Source organism: Pagrus major, chromosome 18, assembly GCF_040436345.1.
Source record: "Pagrus major chromosome 18, Pma_NU_1.0".
Classification (NCBI taxonomy): domain Eukaryota; kingdom Metazoa; phylum Chordata; class Actinopteri; order Spariformes; family Sparidae; genus Pagrus; species Pagrus major.
The window spans coordinates 34122060-34139666 of NC_133232.1; the positions used below are offsets into that span (position 1 = coordinate 34122060).

A 17607-nucleotide genomic window follows, 5' to 3' on the forward strand; every position below is an offset into this window, starting at 1 on the left:
ATTTTTTGGGGGGTCCCGATCATGATTTACAGAACATGAAAAAGATGTTATTTTTAAAAACGGAGCCCAGAAATCATCGTGTGGTTTAGCCTCCCTACATTTGAACCATATTGTTGCCTTCACTGGCCTAGAATCTATTCTGTTTCTGTCTTGGCTTCTCTCTTGCTGCCTGGGGAAAAGAAACTGAAAGGTAATGCAGAAAAAAAATGTTTTGTGAGTATGGCAGTACAGACGAGTGGCTCCCAAACTCTTCTACTGCTCCGATACTTGCTAATTCTGACTTCTGTAGGTTTTCTAATACAGTTATTCCAGTGTTTATATCCACATTACAACATCTGAAAGTGACTCAAACTTTGTGATATATATTTTTTGTTGTTGTCTTCTTACCTTATCCCAGATGTTTCCAACAAACCTGGAGAAATCAAGGTAAGGGTGCGTTTCATAAAGTCTTATGTCGCTGTGACAGACACGAAACACATTCACAATGGACTAAAAAGTACCATATTTGCTTCCAAAAGGTAGTGGTAAAAATATAAAGTAGCAGAAAATGAAGACGTAACGACAAGTACCTCAAAATTGTACTTAAGTAGAGTACTTGAGCAAATGTTAGTTACTCCATCACTGGTAAACGTAACATGTATAAAACTTCAGTACATCTCGTCGTCCACAAACATTTTCTACCTGAGTTATGTCGGATAGATTTTCATCAGCAGTGGTGGTACTATGAAGAATGTTTTGAACAATGAAGACACCAACTCCCATGATCCCGTGCTGCTTCAGGACTACGCCTTTGGTTTCATTGTTTTGATTCAGAGACCCCAAGCAGTGCAATCTACACACTGTGCATTTAATGTATCGTTCTTTAACATAGTTTTTATTGTGAGATGCTATAAATTTACTTTGAAAAAGGGGATGAGAAATTCTGCTCAGAGTTCAACAAAACTGAACGATTGATTTCTTAACAGTTGCAGAAAGTTACAAGCAAGTTGAGAGAGCGAGTCCAGATTCCTCCATCAGTCATGTCACGCTGCTGTGCATCTGATCCGTTGAGTTCATGCCGGTCCTGTTCTGACAACACGCCGTCCTTACAGCGAGGTAGACAAAGCTGTTCCTCCGGAAATCAGGGTGGCACTGTCGAGAGCAGAAGATGTAAACATGCTGGTGTGTGTCTCCGTGCTCATGTGGGGGGATTGTGAAGTTACAGATGGACAAAAAGACTGGAGTCAAGTTTCAAAAGCTGTTTAGCCGCCTTGTTGTCGAGTCCGATCGAGACAAACACACAGATACACAAACAGATACAGTATATACGCTGTATCTCTGTGCATGTGCACAAGACAAGACAGGAGAGGAAAACGTTATTTTTCCATGCACACACACACACGTCACAGACAGATGTGAACAAAACACAGATGCACACACACACACACACACATCCACACGATCACACACACTCCTCAGGGGCCCTGGCCTCCATTTCACGGCTGTCTGTCCCACATCCTCTCGTTCTGCCTCGTTTCACTTCCAGCAAAGAGACGGAAAGAAGATGGACAGGGCACGGAGAGAAAAGAATAAAGCTCCTGGGTTTTTTTGTTATTTTTCCTGGCTTCAGTCTGAAGACGTCAACAAGCCTGGAGAAGACAAAAAGAATAACTATGGAAGTTTTTGGAAATCCTTGTCCTGACAGGTTGAGATGTCACGCCTGAATCCAAAACACTGTCGGGATCAAGAGCGGTGAATCTGAAGCTGTAGAAACTAAAACTTCCTCAAGAGAGCAAAAGAAAGGAAACACTTTGCATTATCTCCACTCTGACTGATTGACAGGTCTGTGGATCCGTAGGGATGTATGTGATGAATCCAGTAGAGTGGCAGCGGCATTTGAAAAACAATTTGTTGTTGAAGTCTCAAATGTGTTTGCAGACAGTGTTTATCTTTATAGATTAAATGGTGCTACAGCAGTTGACTGGTCTAAGTTAAGACTTAAGTTTAAACGTCAGGGAAATCAGTTAGTATTAACATCCAGAGTGGAAATTACAGCGTACAATCAGCTCAGATCTGTGGATTTAGCATCCAAAACATGGAGAAATGACGTTATTATGGACGTCGATGAATGCAAATGTTAACAGAAAGGGCTGGTGTTGTCACGGTACAGGAATCCAGATCTTCGATACAATACCTTGAAAAAGGTGACGATATTCAACACCATGTTCAATACTGTGGGGGGAGATTAACGCCACATTGAGGGCATATGTGTGATATATTATTAAGGAAAGATAAATATAACAAGGATTATGTTCTGTGAGTTAATTTACCTCTGAGGGAGGTGGGACTGTGTCAGCGCCACAACTGTGCTTGTGTCAACTTGCTGTCAGAGAGGAAAGTGAAAAACGCAGCTGGTTCTGGAGAATTGTAGCATTGAAACCATTTCAGGTATTCAGTGTAGATACTTCGATACTTCTGACAACACTAATAAGAAACACAGTCCTTCAACCTGAAGGTTTCTACACCAGAACCTTCTCTCATTTCTCACTCCTGCTCACTTTCTTTCAGTTTGTCTGTTTTTGTCATCTGTCTTGCCTCCCTCCACTCTTTCTTCTTCTTCTCCTTTCTTTAACAACCACCCTGTGGTCGTGTTCCTCCTCCTCCTCCTCCACCGGCCGATAGAAGATGTCTTTTCTCTGCAGCGTCTTTCAGCTCCTCATTCTTCCCCCTTCTGTTTGCCTTCATGCTCCGTTTACACTTGTGTATGTGCATCTATGTGTGTGTGTGTGAGTGAGCGAGTAAGCGAGTATGGCTTGCATCTACTGATTGTATGCCAAGCCGAGCTCTCCAAGACCCCTAATGGGTCTTAAATACCCTCCGCTAGCTTTAACTTCAATTCTCCGCACTGGATGCCATCTGTCAGTCAGCGGGCCTCTTTTCTCAAGGACTGAGCAGTGAGTCATTCTGAAGGTGAAATCCACCCTAAAGCAGAAGTATTACACACTTTCTCTATGATTTCTGGAGAGTTCGATCACTTTTGTTTCTCACTGAAGCTTCACATCTCTTCAGGTTAGCTTCCTGAGTTTCATTCATCCTCTCTCGAGTGTGAGTGGAAGCATCTGTAAGTCACACACATCAATTTTTGGTTGAAACAAGATCCAGTTCTTGCTTTTTTCATATCATCCTCTACATGTCATATACATAGTTGTACGTTCTGTTTTAGGGTGGAATTTTCCTTTTAATTTAATCTTCCAGCTGTTCTCAAAGTGCGAAGCGAATGTGTTTTCACTCTGGGTTTCCACAGCAACTCTTCCATAGCTAATGTGAGGTGTAACTTTACGTCTCTGTGTGTGTTTTGGCACAGCGAATACAAAATATGAGCAATAAATGTAGCAGAATTCAACACGGGTCATTTGGTGCATTACTGACATTATGAAGGACACGCTGTCAGTCCCTAATGTGAGTAAAACTATGTGAAACTGAATATTTGAGGATGTGTGCCACTTTAAAGTAGCGCAGTTCCTCAGTTTGTTTAATGTAATTAAGACCAAACGTCTCAGTGTGAGTCCAACAGTAACAAAAGACGGGAGAGAGGGAGGGAGGGAGAGGGGGAGGCATGAGCGTGAGGAGAGTTTGTGGGTGAACATGAGGGAAAGTGTGCAGAAGACCGAGCTGATCGTTGATGACCAGAATATTTATTTTATTTAGTTATTTTCGAAAGTGAACAAGTTTAAATGTGGTGGACTGAAATGTTCCAATAACACCGAGCATCATAAACTCTACTGTTCTGAAAGCTGGCGTCAGATTTTCTGGTCACGTCGTTGTTGATTTAAAGTTTTTTCCAGTTTTAAAATATTTTCTTTTGGTTCTTTTTTACGGGCTGTCACAATTTCAATTCTCAATCGAAAAATTCATCAAAATGAGCTTTTAATTGCGATCACTTGACACCACGTAGCCTGTAGAGGAATTTAAAAATGTAAATTATAGTTGTCAGGCCATAAAACCAACGATCTATTGATCTTTACAAATCAATACTCGATAGTCCAACAATGGCATAGACATCAGTGCAAAATCAATAAAAGAAAATAGAGAAATGTAATCGAATCGTGACCTTATCTAACACTTATTTGGAAACTCCTGACACCAGAGATAGATAACGTGTAGCTCTGTGGGTGAAGACAACACTTGTTATCTTTTAGGATTTGGTATTCTTCCATCAATAACGTATTATCTTTGTTTCCACACTGAAGGTCAGATTTCATATTGGCACTAATATCAATACAGTCAAACATAACGACAACATGAGAATCATTTGAAATAAAGAAAAGCAAAAAAAAATAACGAGGTTACTAAAGTGCTTCATTAATAAACAAAAACTGTAATCGAGTACCAAAATTCAGGTTTAAACACAGTTTAAAGCAACATTATGTAGAAATAGGCATTTTGTATGATTTGGCGCCCCCTACAGTTCAACATCGCTGTCGTCAGTACAGATCCCAGGTCTGTAACAATCAGAAACTTGTATGTTGAAGTAAACGTATGTGACGCTGTGATCCGACCCTCTCACTGAAGGTACATAGAGCAGAAACAAGTGATAGGGGGGCGGAGACACCGTTCACAAGACCCTGTGCCATCAAAATGATCTGAAGCTGTTATTTAAAGGTAAACAAGTTACATAATGTTGCTTTAATCAAACTGTTTTAGTAATGAAGTGCGTGAAGAAGCGACTGTGAGGTAACGACCAAGCAGCGAGAGTTCAGACATGTGAAAGGCATCCGCAAATCCTCTCAAGGAGACACTCACTGCTCTGAGAGAGGTGCTTACAGGGGAGATGTGTCCTCGTCTCCTGCACACACACACACACACACACACACACACACACACACACGCACGCACACCCCCACCCCCCCACTTAACAACCACCCACCACCAACCAGAGAACTCCACCTACAAGTGAAAGCCAACGAGCTGCTTCAGCATCCCAGCTGCATAACCGCCGGCTCGTCACACGCAACAAAAACGAATCTGCATTCTTACAGCAGAGAGGTCGAAACCTCATCAGTGCAAACACACACACACACACACACACACACACACACACACACTGCAGAAATGATTGGGTGGAGGAAGAGGAGGAGAAGGGAGGACAGAGAAGGGATTAAGAGGAGTAGGCCGGGAGCACGACAGATGGAGGAACAGATAACAGATAATTGATACATGAAGCCAATTTTAAGGCTGTTTAGATATTTGAAAGTTGCATATGTTTCTCATTACTATATTTTGGCTATCAGTAGTTATTTTTAATCACAAACAAATTGGGCTGCAAATAATGATCAAAGACCCAGATGTCTTCTGAAAATGTCTTGTCAGTTCACAGCCCAAAAATATTCACTTAACTGTCATAGAGGGGAAAAGAAACAGGAAATATCAGCGAATTTTGACCTTTTTCCTTTTTAATAAATACTCAAACCGATTAATCAATTATCATAACAGTTCACTTGACCACGAATTTATTGCTTTATTAATTCAGCACATGTGCAGCTCTACAAAGTTTACACGGTTTTTGATAAAGATCCTTTAAAATGTGGATGTTTCTGTAGAGAATTATGAGGAGAAGACATTTAACAGTTTCTTGCTTTGATAAACTAGAACCAGGCGATAATACCACGGCAGTAGAAAAGTGAGAGATAGAACAGGAAGTCAGAAGAGACGGATGAGGAGCAAAAAAGAAAGATTCAGAAAAAAAAAACATTAAAGGAAGAAGAAAAGGGGGGAAGGAGTGTGAATGGGTGAGCGAGGGTATTCGTGCCTGATCAGAGCGGTTAGCAGGGGAGCTGTGTACTTCTGAATAGACAGCTTAGTGGCCATTATGCGGTCTGGAGGATTTGTCCTGTTCACTATTGTTGCCCTCAGGAGGCAGCACACACACACACACACACACACACACACACACTCATGCAGACACACATGCACTTAAACACACACACGCCCTCACTTTACATTTCTTTCTTTGATTGTCTTCAATTTCATACAGAAGTTTCACTTTTCTTACTTTATGTCTTCATCACATATACAGACGCACCCACGACTCCAACGCCATAAACACACACACACATACGCACACGCTACGCCACCCAGCCCACCACCGGCCCCCCCACCCTCCAACTCCATTATAGGCCCAGTCTATTGACAGACCTGCTTGTTCGCTCAAGGAGTCTTTTCTCATTAGGGCTGGGATTTTGTTAGCTGGCCCCTGCAGGCTCCATTGTCCCACTCGGAGCGGTGTTATTAGGCCTTCCCCGCTGTAACAACCCCCCGCTGAATAGACCTGAGAGGAGTTGAGAGCCTGCGAAGGGCAGAACAGGGTCTGGCAATTAGCAAAGACATGTTTGAAGAGAGGAGGGAGAGAAAAGAATGGAAGAATCAAGGAGAAGAGAGAGCGGACCTGCGCTACAAAAAGGCTTCTTTTGAAGTTTTAGAAACTTTTGTCTGCTTTTTGCTGCTTCGCTCTTGCGCCATCATCAAAGCCTGGATCTTCAGCACGCAACGTCCCTCCTCCTCCTCCTCCTCCTCCTCCTCCTCCTCTCTTTGCTTTCTTTTCTCTGCTGTTCTTCTCTCATTCGTTACTCCGCTCCCCGAGAATGCGTTTGTGTCAGCGCTGAAAGGCCCTGTATCTTCTGCAGCCGCTTTGATGTCTTAATGACGACGTGAAGAGCGAATTACGCTCAGAGATCCCCCCCGCCTTCAGTCTGCCTTTGTCACTCTCCAGATTCCAGCAGTTACATCTGGCTTCTCCAAGCTCACCTCACTGACAAACAAGCAGGGCGGGATGCAACAGAGAAAGGCTTGATGTTAAAAGCAGTAAAAAAAAAGCAGCAGACATGGAAAAACTTGTTCCACTTATCAAAAAGTTTATCATGGTGTCGGCTGTGTGTGTTTTATCTGGGTTTGATAAAAAGCTTTGTAGCCTTTCTCAATGTTTCCTTGTCATGTGGTCGTAGACTAAACTGGCTTTTGCCACCACGCCGTATCTCAGCTCCAGGAAGTTTGATAAAATACTTTATCGCTTGTATTTCTTTTTAAACATTTAACATAGCTGAGGTGAAAAACAAAACACTGATTATGGAAAATAACCGCCGACTGAGACATGGTATGGAATCGTATGTAATTTGAAACAGAAAACAAGAAATGAGCTCGAACAGACCGGTTGTGTTCGGAGCCATCAGGTGTGCGTCTGCATGTACTTACTTGCAGATTGTCGCTGCATTCCTCTGCATTATATTTCACATAAATGCATGCACAATATGTTTTCACTGTGTTGTCTGGGTGAGGTGTGTGTGTGTGTGTGTGTGTGTGTGTGTGTGTGTGTGTGTGTGTGTGTGTGTGTGTGTGTGTGTGTGCAGTTTTTCCCCATAGCTCTTAGGCAAACACGGCGATGGTTTTGCGGCGCCTCTGCTATCAGTCTGTAGTTTGATCAGTGTGACAGCATGCTGAAAACTGATACACACACGTACAAAGACACACACACACACTGTGGCCGTGACCATAATCTCTTGTCTACATTCCTTTGTTCTGAGTGTATTTTACATTTCAGTATGATTACTTAATTTCTATATTTTAATGCCTTTTTGTCTGACGTGTTGTTTTAATTCTGTGCACATCCATTTTGAGCTCGTTCTGTATTGTTTAACTGTTTGTGGCCCCCGAACATCTGTAACGTGCGTCTCTTTTCATTGGTTGCACTGGTGCGCCTGAAATTCAGCAGGTCAGATTAAAAGAAATGTTTAAAACAATTTTTGTTACTGACGTTTGCTGCGATTAAGATGAAGAAAAAACATTTCATCTTTATTCCGGCGAAAAATTGTTTACGATATTATTTTTTTTGAAATTGAATTAACAAGTTTTATCGGGTGCACCAGTGTAAAAAAGTTATTCTGGAGCCCTGCAGAAGCATTAAATTTTTTTTTAACTCTAATTTTGAGCTAGTATGATATTTTCGAAACTTTCATTCAAGGCTAACATCCTTCCAAAGTCTCTGTATGTGAGCGTTAGCTCTGATGAGGGGGTTCAGAGCACTTCTTGCCAACACCAGTCGGGTTTAAAACAATATGACGATCTGAGTGAGTGTCCTTTTTGGTTCTCTGCTGAAACTCAGCTTAGCCCGCAGACCACAGCTCTCACAACAAGTGAAAACAGAAGTTTGAAGAAAGGGATGGATGTGTGGATGCTGTCAGACATGTCGTTAAAACGATGAGCGCAAGCCACAGAGTTAAGCTTCTGTCAGCCCACGCAGACCCTGGTTTTATGCATCCCTGAGCATGTGGTATCTTCAATGCTACTGTGTTTCAAACTCAGACATTTATTTTACTGTAAGTTAAAGTGTGTTTCTTTAACTGCAGAGTAACATAATTGTAAATGCGCACGCAAACAAACACACACAACCAGTCTACACAAATGCAAAGTAGACAATTGCTACGTGGCCAGAGAGAGATTCACCGTACGTCTCCCATCCTGCAAACCGACTTAGAACCTGTCGGTGCAACGGGCCCAAACAAATCAAACAGACGAAGAACAAGTGGTAACGAAGGCCGACCGTTGCGTTGCATCACGTTGCCGGTGTCTCTGCCAAAACGCTGCACTTGAACACACCACAGAAGCTACCGACAGCTAGCTCGTACGTTGTGTGGCTGCATGAGAAGAAATAACTCGTTCTGAACGGGAAGACTCAAGACTGCGGACATACAAACTGTTGTTATGACAAAGCAGCGTCAGCATCATTTTCACAGCACTCTTGCTAATATAGCCAATTCTAATCAAGAGCATGGTTTGTCAAACATTTGCAAATGGCACCTGTGAAGAGGTGAAGCTGAAGAATCAGGAGAAACTGCACGAAATGAGTGAAAACATCAGCCATCAGGCTCAAGAGGCTTTCCCTTTCTTTACGGTTTCTCTCCTCTCGCGCACTGATTAGCTTAGCCGAACCGATTCAACACACTCAGTCATCCAACTGTACAGGCCACACTCACTGATAGCCCAGCATTGGCTTGGTGTGTCAGGGCCTTTTAGACAGCATAACTTAAGTCAGCTGACTATAACAAAAAACCTCCTGCTCATATACGATTAAGAAGTGTTAATTAACTACTTGAAAAACATTTGCTGGACTTTTGCATTTGAAAAGTTAGTCAGAAGAGCAAGAAAAACTGTGTGTGCTGTCGATGCTGCACCGTCTGTAGAGAATAAAGGAAAAAATGCTCCACTATTTTTAGTGCCACAGCGAAGGTAGCGTGTGTGGGACCCTAACATCTTGTGGGCCCCAGAGCACCGCGCATCGATATTTATGCCAGTGTTCTCAATTAACCCAAAAGGCACTTGAAAGGATTTTCTAAGCCTAAAGGGCGTGAAATTACTTCGACCCGTAGATAACCTTGTAATGAAGAGATTTCCACCTGATAGCAGCAATGTGTGTTTCTTACTTACACTAGTAACAACAGCAAACAGCTGCCTGATGCATTGTGTTACTTAGCTTCAGAGTCTAAACTTGAAGGAGGCAAGTACACATATGCTCCTTGACTACAAGACCAAACATATGCAAGCATCTGCCCCTGCTGAAACGCTCTCTAGAAAAACACCGACTATTGGAGGTGAGTAAGCAGCAAAAACAGCATCCCACTGGGCGCAGATAAAAAGTTGCATTATTATTAATCCACAAACAGCTCTGAGTAACGCAAATGAGTGTTGAACAAAGCAGGCGTCGGGGTGAGTCATGTTGAAACGTCGCCCAGCAGCGCATCATGATGAGCTGGTTAGTTTTACATTGTTGTAAATAGTTGTTCATCAAAGACGGCCTGTCAGCATGTAGCCTCACACAGCAGAGTGTGCCAGCATCTTTGAAGTCAAACAAGACGACCGCAAAAGTCTCAACACACACACTTCAGCACGCACTGAAGGGCGTGCAAACACACGTTTCACACTTGCGAGCATGCACGCAGAATCTATGCAGAAACAATCATACATGCAAGTGAGTGCAAAGCAAACAAACTCACGCACACACGCTCGTGCACATTCATAAGACATGCACACACTCAAGAGCTCCGGTTGTAGCTTTGAAGTGTGACTCAGGCTTCTGCGACATTCCTGCAGGGATCACAGAGGAGTTTAACACTCAGCACTGAGCAGAGCAGCAGTCAGACCTTCGCTCACACACAAGCCGCTAATAAATTAATATGTGTAGATTATTTTCCTGAGCATTACTGGGTGGGTGGAGCTGACATGCATCAGGATGCTTCAGCTGACCTTCACCTGTCAGTGGATCTGATTCCTCTAATGCTTCAGAGTCAACATAACAGCATGTATTTCCCCTGTAAAGCTCTGAATTTAAATGTGTTAAAACAATAAAATGTTCTAGTTTTCCTTCTTGACAAAGAAACTTTTATACAAACAGAAGTACAGAGAAAAAACAAGGCACCTTTTTAATCTACGAAGTAAGCTGTCAGTATGGTGCTTGTATATTCCCCCTGCTTAAACAGCGTGGGTTCAATTTTTAACATGAAATAAGATCATTTTAGTGCTTAGCAAGAGACATAATTAATGAACGGGCTAATTAGCCTATTAACAAAATGGTCAAAGGGCCAGAATGAGGTTGTTAAAGGGTCACATTAAGCCACGGGCCGCCAGTTGAACAGGTCTGTCCTGAACCTTCCCACGAATGTTCAAACGCAGAGAAGTCTGTCATGTTGTTCAAGGTAACAGTGCGTTTCATTTGGTCACCTGTTTCTATAAGTTCAGGGGGAGTCGGAGAGTGAGGAAGGAAGTTGACCGACAATATTAAACATAAGGTGCATAAAACTTTACTGCAAAACTTTAAGATCGCCTCATCATGAACACTTGAACACAAGTCATTGTCACGTCATTGGATAATATCTGGTGTTTTTTGATAAGTTAGTGCTGTTTGATTTTATCTACTTTAACAGAAACGTTACATTCATTCTACAGAACTTAAAAAGGTCTATATGTAACAATTTGTGGCAATCTACATATATTAATCACTTTTTTATTGGCCTATTGTAACGTGACATAACGTAACGTTTCTCTCGGTCGCCTCTACACGCCTGTAAATGATTTCTTTAAGTGGTTTAACGCTGCCGGACTGTGGATTTCTGTGTGACGGACTCAGGTCGTATTTTGTGCGACAGTCCTGATGTGACTTTAAGAACGTTCCCTCAAAGAAACAGTAGCTAACGTTTAGAAATAGAGTCCGCTGACATAAACGGCCGGCCAGAGCCGGAGCCCCTTTAATATGAAACAGTTGTTTGTTTTTATCAAGTTCCTTTAGTTTTATAGTTAATGACTTGCTGCGGTTTTACAGATCAGATCAGAGAAGATAGCAAAGGGAGTTAATTGGAATCAAGTCGTTACATGAGAGGACGTCAGGAATCACTGATGAATAGTCAGTAATAAAGAGTCGAAATGTTCTTCTGTCTCCTTCTCCGGCAGCAGTCGTGATCACACCTCCACTTGTGAAAAATTAATTCAGGAATGTAAAATGAGAAGGAGGTCAAATGGGGAGAAACTACCAAAAGCACTAATGAGTAGATATTTAACTGGAGTATAATCTGACACAGAGAAGAGCAGTGTGGGCGAGGGAGAGAATGATTGAGGGTTCAAAGGGCCGAGCCGAGGCCGCCGGTGTGCGTTTCAAAGGCGGCGCGTGGCGATGGATGTGAGAGATTTGTTAATTCAGCAAGGCGAAGCGCTGCCTTGATGTTTACTAGAGTTACACGGGCAGCAGCTGGACGGGCACATACATGCACATGCACATACATACACACACACACACAGGCACCTTTACAGTACTTACAGAAAGAGGTTGTGCACGTGTCTTCACTTTCAGGCAGATACAAACACGAATGCAGGCGGATGCACTAATATACACTTAAGAGCTGAATACCCAGTGTGTCCGCATGTTCACCTGCGCAGAGACAACATGTGACACACACTTAGTGGCTCAAGCACCTTCACCACGAGCCTTTTTCCTTAATTCACATTAGTACAGTATAGTTTTTTTACTATAATCATTATAGTCTCACTTTTGACCAAACATCTTTGCTTTTTAAGACAAAAGGACAGTTTCACAATGATATACAGGTTAAGAAGACTGATTAACCTGCCCGGCCGATAATCAGCATTTTATCAATTATTGCTATCTGTGTTTTTTGTATCCAATTGCCGATAAAATAAACTGATTTAAAAATGCACTACTTTGGCTCCGATGCAGCACGTGGTTACACGTCACAAATGACAGCCTATAAACACATAATAATCTGAATATGCAAAGTAACAGGTAACTAAATTATCAAATAAATGTGAAGTGGAAGTATAAAGTACCAGAAAATGGAAATACTCAAGTAAAGAATCTCAATAATTGTAGTGAAGTACAGTACTTAGTTAATTGTAGTTAGTTACATTCCATCGCTGGTTATTCTCAACTTTAATACCAAGATTTTTATTTTCACTGCAAATGTATATCGGTTCCAAAAATCAGTTATCGGTCTGCTTGATTACTAATAATCAGGATCAGCCCTGGAAAACATGCCCCTAGTTAAAAGTATAATAATAATAGAAATAATAGATTTAATTTATAAAGATTTTTTCTTAATAAAGTTCTTTAAATAAAAACAGAACACTGTAAAACACGTTACATATCTGTGTGTGTATATCAGCTGTCAGCTATCAGTATCGGCACCAGAAGTCCAGTATCTGTCGGGCTCTGGCTAAGAGCACAGTAGTAAGTTGTTTTTTTCACATCCATCGTGCTGAAGGAGTTACTGTTACGTTTCTGCCTCGGAGCTTCTCACAGGCGAGCGTCTACACTCTGCTGATGGGCGCATCGTCTATTTTTGGGATGTGACAGTAGTTTTTATGAGCAGGGATGGTTTGAGGTTGAAGCAAATGACTAAATATATCTGACTTGGTGCATCTTAAACGGACAGTGCAGCTTTCTGCATCCCTTCACAACATAACTTGGTTTACAGTCTTAGAGGAGCAGCAACCCAAACTTTTTGGCTTGTGATCCGTTAAAGCAAAGCAAAGAGCGCCTGTGAACCATTTGTGACAGATTGCATATATTAATAACTTATTTTTAATGTGCATGTGAATATTTGTACAGCTTTGTATCAGTATGTACACATTTACTCATTTACTCAAGCCTGGGAATGTTTTTGTCTGTGTTTTATGTATATTTACATTAAGGACCCTCTTGAAAACAAGACGTCACATCTAAAGAGGTTCGTCCTTTGTAAATATGTCTGTAAATATGTCTATAATTCATATTAGAAGCTGTAAATATTTTGAAAGTTTAGGTCTAAGTCGAGATAAAACATAATTCTGTTTTTTCTTAATTCCTATATTTTCACTCATCTTGCAGCCTATCAAGAGTTTCCTTTTATTTATAATATTTCGTGTGCAGTTAAAGCCTCAGACAAACGATCACTGCTCCAGAACGGCTTTCAAAAACCTCAGACAACAGTCATGAGTTTGTATCAAGTATTTATGTCTTGTTCTTTTTCTGTGCTATTATGAAACCGACATGAGTGGAGACAAATGTTTGGTGTTATTTGGGGTGTAATCAGAAGCTTATTGAGGCAGAATGAGTCAGTATCTCTTTAATTTTAATCTGGAGAGTTACTGAAGACAGTTTCCACAGGATTCAGTTGGACCGAGAATGCACAGCACTCTGGATGATAGCATTGTGTGTTTAAGGGAACATAGTGTCATGCACACCTGGTCGACAGGTGCGTCGGAGAAATGAAGTCATTCAAAGGAAGGTAGTGAACTCCTGCACACTGTCAGCACTGAGGATTTGCTCATAGACCCTCATCATTATACAGTTGCATTATACAGATGTGGTGCTGCCTTGCTGGTCTTATTTTACGTGAGCAGGTTCAAACATGGTGTCAGGGTGAGATTCTCCTTTCAAACCGTGTCAGTGAAGTTAATTCAGAGCTGTTTGCGTCCCATCTGCAGTGAGTTGGCATCTATACCTTTGACTGTATATTTAATCTGTGTAACCTTCATATACTGGATGTTGACACACACAGTTTCCCCTCCTGTGATCTCAGAGACCCTCCTGTGAGCAGCGGACGTGAAGTAATTCGGTAATTCCACTGAATCATTTCTGCCCTTGACTGGATCGCCTCCGTCACATCAGTCTGCTGAGTGGAGGGTCAAGGCTTCAGGCCGCAGCTGTAAGTTTAGCCATATCCCCCGTGTGGAGTCCACGTCGTCTCCATTTTTAGGCGAATGTCAGTTTGTGTTTGGCACTTGACCCTGCTGCTCTATCAGTGAAGTGTGAACGGTGATGTAAAACAGCGACGTGAATGAGCACGCTCTCCGCACATGCAGGAAGAGAAAGAAACAAAGAGGACGAAGACACTTAGAAACAGAAATGAACTCAACCAGATGCCGACACGCGTGCGCACATATATCAACAGAAAACCCAAAAACCTGATCCCTAACTGTGTGTTTTCAGAACTCATAAACCCCGTCACTGTGCGACGTTTATGAGCGGCTGTGTGGAACCACTCGCGCCTCGTGCCTGTATGTTATTTCATCGCTCTGTTGATACTCTCTGCTCCGACATATACTCCATGTTCAGCGTTGGAGGAGGCCCGGGTGCTTTGTGTGTTTTCTCACTGCTGGTTTTCTCAACATTTTTCATGTCATAACCAAAACCCAGGCCTCGTTGTTAACCTAAACCTGACCGCCAAGGCTAAATGGCCCGTGCCTGGCCGCAGCGTCTGAAAATATACCAGCGCTGATTCTAGGGGTAACTCCGCTGGAAAAATGGACCCGGACTTATTAACGCCCCATAAAAATGTGGCGTGTTAATCACATATTGTGTATTTGGATAATATCAGATGGAGATTGAACAGGGCAGGATTTGTGCTTTGTCAGCTGGAAGCGACACAGTTGAACTCTCTCCTCCTTCCCCCGTCATTGTTCAGAAAGATCCAGTGAAATACTTGGATTCAGAATCAGTTCATAATGTGATACTTTATTGATACTGAGTGGAAAAAATTCCTTTCTTTCGCCTCCTTGCAGGCAGATTATAGGCCAGGGTCAGCAGCTGGAACGCAGATAGGAATTAAGTTTCTCCCTCACAGATACCTGAAGGAAATCTTAACAAGAGAGAGAAGTTATTGGTGGTGTGCGGTATGTTTCTGTCCTGCTTAAAGTGTTTGCTCTTTGTGGATAATCGGCCAGATGTAGACATTTGATCTTTCCAACTGGTTGCTAAGAATCTGCTGGCTAGCTAAAGGTTTTTTCTGTCCTCTCTGTGCTGTAGGTACATTTACATATACTGCAGATCATGTTCAGTTTAATTTAATTTCTTTACACATTATGTAAATGAGTGTGCAGAGGATTAAAGGTGGAAATAAACGTTCTTTTCTTCATTTAAATCTCAGCACACGCAAAAGGAAATGTGATAACCTCAATTAACCTTAAATAAATAAATCAAACTCAAATATTAAAGGGATATTAGAAAAAAACGTTAATTGATAAAGGTTTAAACGTCATGTTAAACCTGCATACTTTAGAGCTGGCTCTAAAAAAAGAAGGTGGGAGGTTTGGCAGAGTATAAAGCACATCTGCAGATGTAGACCACCGGTTGTATGTAGTATGTGTAGAAGCTTTTATTGTCCGTATGGAAGTCCACAGCTGTGAAGCATGAACGAACCTTTACCGGCTACAATAATCGAGACGAGAGAAGAGGGGACGGCGTTCGATAAACCCTTCGCCCTCGCACCAGTGAGAGTTTGAAAGTAGTCTCCCACAGGATGTAAAACACAGTGATAAATTAGCTGAAGTGATGCATCTCATCACTGATTTTACAAACATCCATCCCCCATATCATAGACACTAAACAGTTCAGTCAGTAGTCATGAAGACTAATTACCACTGACTAATCATCACATCTTTCTCATTCCGATGTTGAATTTCTGAGCAAAACTATTAAGGGTGCATTTCCACGACAGCTGATGGATGTTAAGATGACTCAGACGATGTTAACCGCCTGAAAGCTGACACCACAAATCCTGCTGTTCGTCCTGAGTCAGTGTGGACACGAGCGCTAACTAAGCACTGCAAAAACAGGATGTGAATTACGATCGAAGAGGACAGGGTTAGGCCGAGAAGGGAGAGAGCGCTACAATATAATACAGCTGTATCTATAAAAGTTTCAGTGCCGAGGGGTCTGGAACTATTTTCAGCCTGTAGGGGTGGTAGATTTTACTTCCTGGAACAGAGTTTTATTGGCAACACTTTTAGCCAAAACTCTGCTCCCTGGCTTAAATTAGTTACCTGGAAGCGTTAGCTTATTGGGGATTTTGTTAAGAGGAACTGGGAACTTTAGGAGCTTTGCTGTTCTCAATGGCAATTTTTTTTTTTGTTCTTCAACACTTAAGACTACTGCCCGACCTTCATCTACAGCCAGTTGTTCTCATAAGAAATACTTCACAGTTACATTGTTGAGGGGTGAAACACAAGAACACCAGATGTTCTGAGCTGTGATCATATTAATATTTACTACTTCTACATAAAACCGACTGTTTTATCTGCGAGGACAACGTGTGCTTGTCGTTTATAGCTTCCTGATCGAACACACGAGTGGTCGGTTGCCGTCCATCTTTACGACCCACTGTTCTCCCGATCCGAGCCCGGGACTTAAAGATCTCCTCAACACGTGTTAGAAGCCAAACATAAAAATACTCTCATGTGTGTCTGACATGGTTTTTGCAGAACCACATTAAAATCCTTAAAATGATACGTATTTCTTCTCTGTCATCAAATTTTCAACTTTTGATGAGTATACAAACCTTGCTCTAAGATCACCATTTGTAACTTACTTGTGGCACTTGAGATTTCCTCTTTATATTTTGGCAGCACAAATGAGGTTTTATTCAGGAATAACCAGGGACCAACAGAGAAAATCAAACTTTTTGAAAGACAAGATCACGGCTGTGGTAGAGGAGATTAAAGCCAGGCAACACGTGTTATTTGATGGACTAAACAAAGCCAAAGATGCAGTCTGGGGGTGTGTTGCTGCTGCATATTGTTCATTAACCTCATGCAAAATTCACCAGAGGCTTTGACGAATATACGTCCAAAACTGCACTACCCTGACATGACCAGCAGGAAAATTACGTCAAGTCAAGATAAGATCATTTTACGTCAAAGTATGGCTTTATAAAAGTCCGTTTTATAAAGGAGACCACAGGATAGGCTTCCAACTTATTTGCAATGTCACAACTCATGCTTGTTGGCCTGCCCCTTAAAGGAACAGTTCACCCAAAAATGAAAAAAATTCACTCATTCACTTTGAAAAAGGCGTTTTTTTACATCCTCGTGTTCCCACTTCAGCCCAAAAAAGGTGTACATTCTTGGGTGAACTGTTCCTTTAAAATCTGAATGTACACTTTGAGTAATTAAAGATAAATAAAAACAGCCTTCTTGTATCAAATTACACATTCTCCATTTTACACAGTGAAGCTCAAACATCCAACTGCAGGAACAAGAAGGAAAAACATCTTCTGACCGGAGGAGGACTTCTCAGATCATTTCTGTCCATTT

The 17607-nt window shown here is 41.8% G+C and overlaps 1 protein-coding gene across 1 annotated transcript in view; it reads left to right on the forward strand.

Annotated features, from left to right (window-relative positions):
• Positions 1-17607, forward strand: part of fgfrl1a (fibroblast growth factor receptor like 1a) — a 76553-nt gene that overhangs the window by 34551 nt on the left and 24395 nt on the right. The window lies entirely within an intron of this gene.